This window comes from Phaseolus vulgaris, chromosome 8, assembly GCF_000499845.2.
Source record: "Phaseolus vulgaris cultivar G19833 chromosome 8, P. vulgaris v2.0, whole genome shotgun sequence".
NCBI lineage: Eukaryota > Viridiplantae > Streptophyta > Magnoliopsida > Fabales > Fabaceae > Phaseolus > Phaseolus vulgaris.
This window is the reverse complement of record NC_023752.2, coordinates 21,654,157-21,664,177: the sequence shown is the minus strand read 5'-3', so window position 1 is coordinate 21,664,177 and position 10,021 is coordinate 21,654,157.

Here is a 10,021-nt window from a genome sequence, read left to right as displayed (position 1 = left end):
TGTAGCTTGAAAAGTATGAAGGTGTAGAATGTAATATCCTTTCTCGTGTTTGGTTTCTAGTTTTCTTGATGGGCTCTACATTTTGCACTCCCATAAATTTAAAATGCACCCGTAGGATATATGAAAATACCAAACTACCCTTTCCATATATTTATATTAAAAATACCTTTTATTCTCCCCACCCCCTTCTTCTTTTATTTGCATTGCACCCATGTAAACTCCATCCCTTGCATTCTTATTCTTATGTTCTTGAGTGCGAGAGCCTTGTCGAAACTACATTGGCCATTATTGGTAATGACTACGTTACATTGTTGCCTTCGTTTAAAAAGTAAGTGTTTATCTTGTTTTCCATTTCTCATTAATTTTGTGGTTGCTCTAGTTTTTGAATTTTGAAATACATTATACAACAGAAAGTATTTATTATTTAAAAATATTAGTGATTGGTTCATCTCTTAGTGTTGATAGAGATATGGTCAGAATCAGAGGTGGATCATCATCATAAGAGGAAGCTAGACAAAGATTGTCGACTTCAGTCTGTAAAAAGGATAGGGAACAAGTTGTCGTTGCCATTAATGTATGTGTTTATACCAGTTGCTATAGTACATAATGAGCAAGTAGGATTTGTTGGGGGACCTATTGATATGTTGTTACTATTAACTTACGTTGATCACATGGCTTGTAAATTGTGAGGGGATGAGGATCGAGTGGAACTAAAGTTTGTCTCCCACGTATGCAAGTTAAGTAAGTTTGAGATCCCTCATCTCCAAATTGAGGTTGTGGTACTTAACATTGGATTGTTGCCACTATGCAACATTAGCTATGAGATCATTGATAAAGGTCTCATATGAGCCTTTGTTGATAGGTGACAACGCGACAGTAACAGTTTCCACCTCCCCATTGGTGAGATGACCGCCACTCTAGATGATATGTTAGCATTGTTGCATCTCCCTATTGTGAGACAGTTTTGTTCGTATGTGACACTGAATTTTACATTAACGTCGTCATTGTTGGTTGAGCTCCTTGGGGTAAGTTCGATGACACCACGAAATTGAGCCAGTGTCATGGTGCTCACGTCAAATTGAGTTGGTTGCACGAGGTGTACAAGGAGTGCATCATCCACCACATATGGGAGTACGTGACTCACACTTATTTAATGCATATGATTGGGTACACAATATACGTTGATAAAAGTGTTACATATGTTAGTGTGTTGTACTCGTCGTTGTTTGAAAGTTTGAGGTTATGCGGTGTGTACGCATGGGGAGTTGTCGCACTCACCTAAATATACAATTAGTTGGGGATTGAAGATAAGTGTCAGATTTCAATAATATTTCATATGAAAATATAGGCACTTATGGATATTAATTGATAAATTAAGCATAAAATAACCTTAATTTATGCAGTTATACCTTTTTACGTATTTTTTTTATTTTAATTTGAATAAGAATGATTTATTCCCAAATTTGTGTTAATTTTAGGATTCTAGGAAAGAATGAAGATGATTGGGTAAAAGGAGAATATACAAAGCTAAAAATAGAACGTTGGAACACACCAACACTCACCAAAGTTCGCCCAAACTCGCTTAAGCCAAACGCTCCTAGAGGATCTCGCTCAAACGAGCTCAATCTCCCCCAAGCGAGATTGCTCTAGTGGCATTGGGCTTTTTTTCGTGCTTCTCGCCCAAGTGAGCCCAATACACCCAAGCGAGAAGTCACTTAACCCAAGCCAATTAGGTTAAATAGAAGGATTGAGGCACAACCCTAGACACACAAGATTGAGAGGAAACCATTGAGTGAATTGTAACCCAATTGGGAGAATAAGAAGTGGATCTCGTTCAAGCGAGATTGCTATAGTAACCGCCATCATGTGTGGCTAATTCTACCCTTTGGGATTAAGAGTAATTTGTTCAAACTCTTATGTATTGAGATGATGTATAAACATAATATTTTGTTCTTGATTGATGATTGATATTATTGTTTTGTTTGTAATGCTTGGTTTTCCATGATCTCAAAACTTAGATTTGACTGGAAAGTACTTCTAAGGTTCTAACCCAAATGATAATATTTAACATATTTGAATGGTAGGAATAGATTTGAAATGTTAATTGCAATCAACGTCTGATCTTAATGATAAGAAGTGTTTATAAATATGCGAGGAATCAATATTTAGGAAACATCTTCATAATTTTATATGCGATGAATCAATATAAATGATTTTTATACGGACACAATATTGTCATGTTAATCAAAATACAAAAGAGTGAGAGAGATGAAGCCCAATCCCTATTTTTCCAATTGAAACAACAAAGTCTTTGACTTGTTTTCTTATTAATCATTGCAATCATAATAAATTCCAACAAACTTTATTATTTTGTTTTATATTTAGTGAATCTTTTACTTGATTATTCAATTGTTCCTTGTGTGTTCGATATTCGTCCTTAGGGACAAATTATTACTTCTGACAACGCGGTGCACTTGTCATGGAAAAGTCATCAAGTTTTTGGCGCCGTTGTCGGGGAACGGTTTAATTTTTAGTATAAATTCCTAAATATTATTAATATTCTAACTGTTTTAAAAAAATTAATTTTTTGTTTATTTTGTTTCATTACATATTTGTTTTTATTTTAATTTACATATATGCTTTTATTTATTTTATTTTATTTTCAAATTTAATTGAAATTTATTTTATTCTGTTTATTTTTAAATTTTAGAAAAAAAATATGTTGTTACTACTAGTGAGTCCTTGTGTTAATCCTTGATTTAGTTGTCTTATATGATATTAAGAGGTCAAATTTTCAAAGACCAATTATTATTTGAAGCAGAGATTGAAAGGGCATGCAAAAGAAACACAAAGACAAAGACAAAAGAGAGGCAAGGAGACACTAGAGAAGAATCCTTCTTTTTCCACTAATATTTTTTAGGAGGAAAGCAACATGGCAGAAGAGCAAGCACCACCTCCTAGGAGGACACTTGGAGATTATGCCTTGCATCAGGGGCCAAGACATTATTCTAGTATTGCAATACCTACTACCACCAGGGCCTTGGAGATGAAACCTGCTTTCCTTAGTCTCATTAATAACCATCAATTTACAGCAATGCATCATGAGGATCCATATACATATTTGGCTACAGTTTATGAATTGGTGGGAACAATGGGTTTTCAATCAGTTGATATTGAAACTGTTTATATGCACTTGATTCCTTTTTGAAATCAGAGCCTCACTAGTTGGAAGGATATAGAGGAAAAATTTATGCAAATATTTTTTCCAATCTCTCGCTACATCAAAGTAAAGTCTGAAATCTCAATGTTCAGACAAGGAGTAGGTGAAGCTTTCTGTGAGACATTGGAGAGATCTAAAATGATGCTGAGAAAATGCCCAAATCATGGGTTTGAAGATATTGCTCAAGTGAGCATATTTCTTAATGGTCTCATATCTGATACTAAAATGCTCTTAGATGTTGCAGCTAGCGGCACAATGATGGTTGTTGATGTGGAACAAGCGATAGGATTATTGATGCATTGACATCAATTGATTATTAGGCCCATGATAGACAAGGTATTCAAAAGAAAGGGTTGTTAGAGTTGAATACTTCAAATGCACTCTTGGCTCAAAATAAAATTTTGACATAGCAGATTGAGAAATTAACTGCACAAATGGCTAAATTGCCCCAATAGTTACATGATGTTCAATCATCTTAGAGCCATAGTAAACCAATTAGGTGTGATTTTCGTGGAGGTGATCATCCCAATGGTCACTATTCTTATCAGATCAATTCATTTGAAGCTGAAGTAAATTACATGGGTAATCAAGAAAGGCAAGGTAGTTTCTCTAACAACAATAATTATTCTCAAGGTTGGAGAAGCAATCAAAATCAAAATTTTAGGTAGAATCAAGATAGTGGTTCATCCAACAAGCAAGGTCCTTTCCAATAACAACCAACAACAACAACCCCTATATCCTTCAGTTCCTGAAACACTAAACAAATTTGAAGATACCTTGGAGAAATTCATGAAGGCTATTATGGCCAGTCAAGAGAATAATATGGCGGTAATAAGAAATATAGAAATTCAGGTGGGACAGATTGCCAAACAATTAGCAAAGAGACAAAGTGGCCAGTTTTTAGCTAACGCCTGAACCAACCCAAAAGAGAATTGCAATAAAATTGCCTCTGAAAGTGGTAGAATAGCAAGAGAAAGGGGTGGTAATAATGTAGTGGCTGAAAAAGAAAGGAAAAATGAGACTGAGGGGGAGAGATATGAGAAAGAAAGAGAGAAGAAAAGAAGTGATGAGGAAAAAATAAAGAGAAAAACTTAAAATAAGGAGAGAGATATTCTAGAAAAATATTTACCATATCCTCATGCTCCTTCTAAAAAAGAGAAGGAAAGAAATTTTTTTTTGATAACTTACTCCTTAAAAATTATTTTGTAGGAAATCTGAAGCAAAATTCAACATTTTAGAGATTTATGAAGAATATGACCTATATTGTAGAGAGAAATATATAGTTTGAGGGTGGATGTATTGCCGATATTAAAAAAGGCTTGCCTAAAAAATCCAAGGACCCTAGAAGTTTTAATCTTTCAGTGACTATAGGTGTTTTATATGTGGACAAGACTTAACTAGATTTGGGGGCAAGTATAAATCTAATTCCATTGACAATGCTGAAGAAAATAGGTTATTTGAATATTAATTGATGTTGATAAGGGAAAACTTAAAGTAAGAACTCAAGATGATGAGGTAACTTTTAATCTTTTTTAATGATTTAAAAAATTCTAATGCAGGGAATGAATGTTTACAAAAAGATACACCAAAGGAAACCTTTCCTGACACTAAAGATCAATTAGACCTCTCAAATTTAGTTAAGGAAGTTATACATCATCATATTCCTAAGACAGTTGTCCACCTTGAGATAAACATGCCTCAAGCTAGATGACGTTAAACGAGTGCTTACTAGGAGCAACCCAGTACACGTTTTAGCTTATGATTTTATTTTATTTTTTTACTTCTACCCATTTTAGTTTTATGATTTGTTGTTTTTGTTTTGATATTACTGTTCAAAAACCATGTTTTTATGTAGAGGAGTTCGCCCAAGCGTCATATGTCTCGCCTAGGCGAGGTTGACGTTGTCAACTTAGTATTTCTTACAGGAATCCTTGCCCAGGCGAGTCCAATCTTGCCTAGGTTGTTAGAATTAAAGGTCTTAAACAAGGGGGGTGAATTGTTTAATGAAAGATTTTCAAAAATACTGAACAAGAATGAAGATTAATGCAGAATCACAAAAAAAGCAATCAGATCAGCCAAGAAACAAAATTGTTTTAAATTGATTCCAGAAAATCAATCGGTTGTTTATGCAAATCAACCAGTTGTTTTTATCAGCACTTTGCAAAAACACCGATCAAACAATTTTAATAGCAGTGAAGGATAGAGAGATTCAAGACACAAAGTTTATACTGGTTCACTCTTAACCTGAGCTACATCCAGTCCCTAGAGGGTATTTCACTAAGTAATCAACCACAGATTACACAACACAAACACCAAAGAGGTGATCTTGAACCCTTTAAGAACACTCACCCTCTTTGAAACATAAACACTACAAGTCAAAACACCCTTTGACTGTAGACATCAGTATCTTACAGTTTTACAAATATGAATTGAAACACAAGTAAGAACAGGAAAGATCGCACCTGCTACATAACAAATACAACAGATCCTATTCCACTCTTAACCAATGCAAAGCCTTAAGCAATCTTGCAATTTTGGAAAAAAATTTAATCTCTTTTGTAATTTGATCTCTCTCTCTTTTTAAAGATTTAAACACCAATTATATAGCCTAAAAAATAGCCGTTTTAGACTTTCAATCAGGGTCCAAAACATATTTGAATCAAGGAAAACATATTTAACAGACTTAACCAATTTTGTTAAGGTTTTTAAAAAACAATCGATTGAAAGCATGATTCAACCGATTGAATTGACTTTGACTGTGTGGTCAGCCAATTTCAGCTTTTTCAAATCCTTACCAAAAGCTCCAAGTGAAAACAACATATTGAAATGACAAATCAACAAGTTGCTTTTCATTTACTTTGAAAAACATTTTTCTTTTGAAAGAACTTGATTGATTCAGTTTTGGATTAAGCTAAGGGTGGATTGACAAATTCTAATCTACCCAGAACCCATGCCCACAAGCAACAACCTAGTCTTCAAGCAATCTTCATGGATTTGGAGGCATCAAAGCTTCAAGTTCAACATAGGCAAGTTAGGAGGCCAAAAAAGAGGTGCTCTCTGGAGTCACCTCGCCCAAGTGAGATAAATCTCGCTTAGGCGAGCTTGGCGACATAAAATTGAATTTTCTTGCAGAGAATCTCGCCTGGGCAAAATTTGCAAAAAAAAAAAAAAAAAACCTCAAAGGCAACCCCCACTCCCTACATACCTTTCAATCAGTTTAATGCTTATGTATCTTGGCCTGGGAACAAGTTCTATTATTCAGGAGGGCAAATCCAGCAAATGAAGCAGGACCATCTACAGTTGTAGATGAAGACTTTAACACAGAACTGGATGACTTTTGGAGGACTAAGAAAAAATATGGTTTATTTTTTCTAGTTTTATTTTCTTTTCAGTTTTTCTCTAGTTTTATTTATTTTTTAAAATTTCTTTATTCGTTTATTGCTATTTATTTGCTTAGTTTGGTTTGGTTTGTTGCATTTTCTTATTTTGTATTTGTATTTTTCAATAAATTTGTTGTTATCTACTTGTTTGGTTATTTTATGTTCTGAATTATTTTTCTTGAATAAAATTCAATTTTACTTTATTTATTTTCTAGTTTTATTTTTTCTTAAATAAAAAAGAACTGCAATATTAAAATTGAATTGTGAAAGAAAAAAGATGTTGTGTTTAAATATTAAATAGTGAGATGAATTAGGTTAGAAAATAAAATATGATGGAATCCCTATTCAAATGTAGTTGAAATTGTGATACATGAAAATTTAACAGGGTGGTTGATTAGAACAGAGAATGACAGCACAATAAGGAATGAGACCAATTAAACCAAGAGAGTGTGTGAACCTTAAACAATTTGAGAGTTTACTGTGAATTGACATTTGTAGTTGCTTAATTTTTATTTATTTTGTTACATCATAAAAGAGCGTGGAAATGGTTGAGACCTTTGTTTTAATTAGGAACTCATGGCCAAATAACCAACATTTATCTTATTAGAATTTCTTTATATATACATACATATATATATATATATATCCCCTTTGAACCAAGAATATTTGTTATTATTGCACCCTAAATATTTAATGATATATTTCCTACCCTTTGGCATGTTTAAGGTAGGAGAACATAGATGCAATATACATAGAAAAAATAATGGTTGGTTCTAATTGTTGAAAGCTCAAAAGGTTGAAAATAGGAAGAATATATTCCTTTTGATGAAAAAAAAGAGAAAAAAGAAAAATTATGTTGAAAATCGTGAAAAGGTAGAAAGAAAATGAGGAAAAGTGTGAAGTCAAAAGAAAATGGTGATTAGATAACACATATGTGCTATAATTGGATTGTAGGTATGTTCTTATTCTTTAAGATGTGCATTTTGTTATCTGAAAAACCAATACTTTTTGGAAGCCCAAACCTCATTATAACCTTGAAAAAAGACCTCAAGATTCATGTTTCTAATATGTTTGTGATATGAAGATGAAATGAAAAGCAACCGTGATTTGTTATGATTCAGTGAAAATAGATAGAAACACTTACTTGTGAGCATATGAGAAGAAATTCCTTTATAATCATTTTATTGTTTTGACTTGATTCTGAAAGTTGATTGTATTTACACCTTTCTATATTTGAATTTGGAAGCATCATAAGTTTATAATTTAATTTTTTGTTTAGTCAATTAAGTTATTTTGATATTTAAATTCAAATATATTCATTTACTTTGCTTGAGGTCAAGCAAGATTCTAAGTTGGGGGGAGTTGATAAGTTCCAGATTTCAGTAATATTTCATATTAAAATATAGGCACTTATGGATATTAATTGATAAAATAAACATAAAATAACCCATAATTTATGAAATTATACCTTTTTACATATTTTGTGATTTTAATTTGAATAAGAACGATTTATTCCCAAATTTGTGTTAATTTCAAGATTCTAGGAAAGAATGGAGATGATTGGGCAAAAATAAAATATACAAAAATAAAAAGGGAATGTTGGAACGCACTAGCACTCACCAAAGCTCACCCAAGTCTAAGCTAGACACCCGAGAGGATCTCGCTCAAGCGAGCTAAATCTTGCCCAAGCGAGCTCAATCTCGCCCAAGTGAGATTGCTCCAGTGATGTTGGGCATTTTTACGTGCTTCTCGCCCAAGCGAGCCCAATACGCCCAAGCGACAAGTCACTTAGCCCAAGCCAATTAGGTTAAATAGGAGGATTGAGGTACACCCCTAGATACACAAGATTGAGAGGAAAACACCATTGAGTGAATTGTAATCCAATTGGGAGAATAAGAGCTGTTAGAAACCCTAGAGGAGGCAATCGTCAAGGATAAACATCCTAGATCTTATTTTCTTGCTCTTCTTGTTTGTAACAGTCATCATGTGTGGCTAATTCTACCATTTGGCATTGGGAGTGATATCTAAATATAATATTTTGTTCTTGATTGATCATTGGTATTGTCATTTTTTTTGTTATGCCTGGTTTACCATGATCTCGAAATTTAGATTTGACTAGAAAGTACTTCGAAGTTTCTGACCCAAATGATAAAGCTTACCATATTTGAATGTTAGGAATAGATTTAAAATGTTAATTGCAATCAATTTCTGATCTTAATGATAAGAAGTTTTTATAGATATGCGAAGAATCAATATTTAGGAAGCATCTTAATAATTTTATATAGGAAACATCTTAATAACTTTATATGCGAGGAATCAATACAAATGATTTTTATATGGGCATCATTATCAATCAAAGAACACAATATTGTCATTATAATCAAAATACAAAAGAGTGAGAGAGATGAAGCCCAAACCCTATTTTTACAATTGAAACAAGAAACTCTTTGACTTGTTTTCTTATTAATCATTGCAATTGTACTGACCAGTGTCCAGTTCTCGGTAGTATTTTCATATGCTCGATTCTTTTGCACCATGAGGGGCCTACTCGGTTCTTTTGCACCGCGAAAGGCCTGCTCGGTTCCTTTACGCCACGAGAGACCTGCTCGGTTTTGGGCTTATGTAAACCTGGGCCAATCACTTTGGTCAGGTTGGGCCCAAAGCGCATGATGGGTACTCAAAGTAATTTCATTATTGCACCTTTTAAAAGATATATTTGTGTGGTGGATATAATCTCGTTATTTTTTACAATATTTTCTCTGTTACAAATTTGTCGCATGTTTCTGTTGCATATCTGTTACATGTGACTAGTTGCTATTAACCCTAGTAATATAGGGAGATGCTTGGGTAACAGAAAGTGAGCTTGTGAATAGGACCTGAAGATCATTTGTGCTCGCGGCAGGTGGTTTTCTGTTACCAATAAAAGTTTAATTATTTTCAGTCAAGATTCGCTGAGCTCCAGTGGGAGTGGTTGCATGTTGCATGAGCAGTGATAAAAAGGAGAATACGTCTCCAGGAAAAGGTACGTTGTTTTTGCACATTTGACAAAATTGCTATTTTTCGGTGAGCCCTAGCTGACTTGATCGTCGGGGTGTAATCAACAGGTAGGGCGTCCTCTATTCTAACAGAGCCTTATTCCAGTGCAACAAGGAGCCAAGATTCTAATCCAAGAGGAGACAGTCCTGGGAGGCAGCGTTCGACTTAAAGTCAACCTGCGGCGCAGTCAAACGACAAGAACAACAATCATAACAAATTCCAACAAAATTTATTATTTTGTTTTATATTTAGTGAATCTTTTACTTGATTATTCAACTATTCCTTGTGGGCTCGATATCTGTCCTTAAGGAAAAATTATTACTTCTGACAACGTTGTGCACTTGCCATAGAAAAGTCATCAGATGCTTGCTTTGTGCAAATAAAA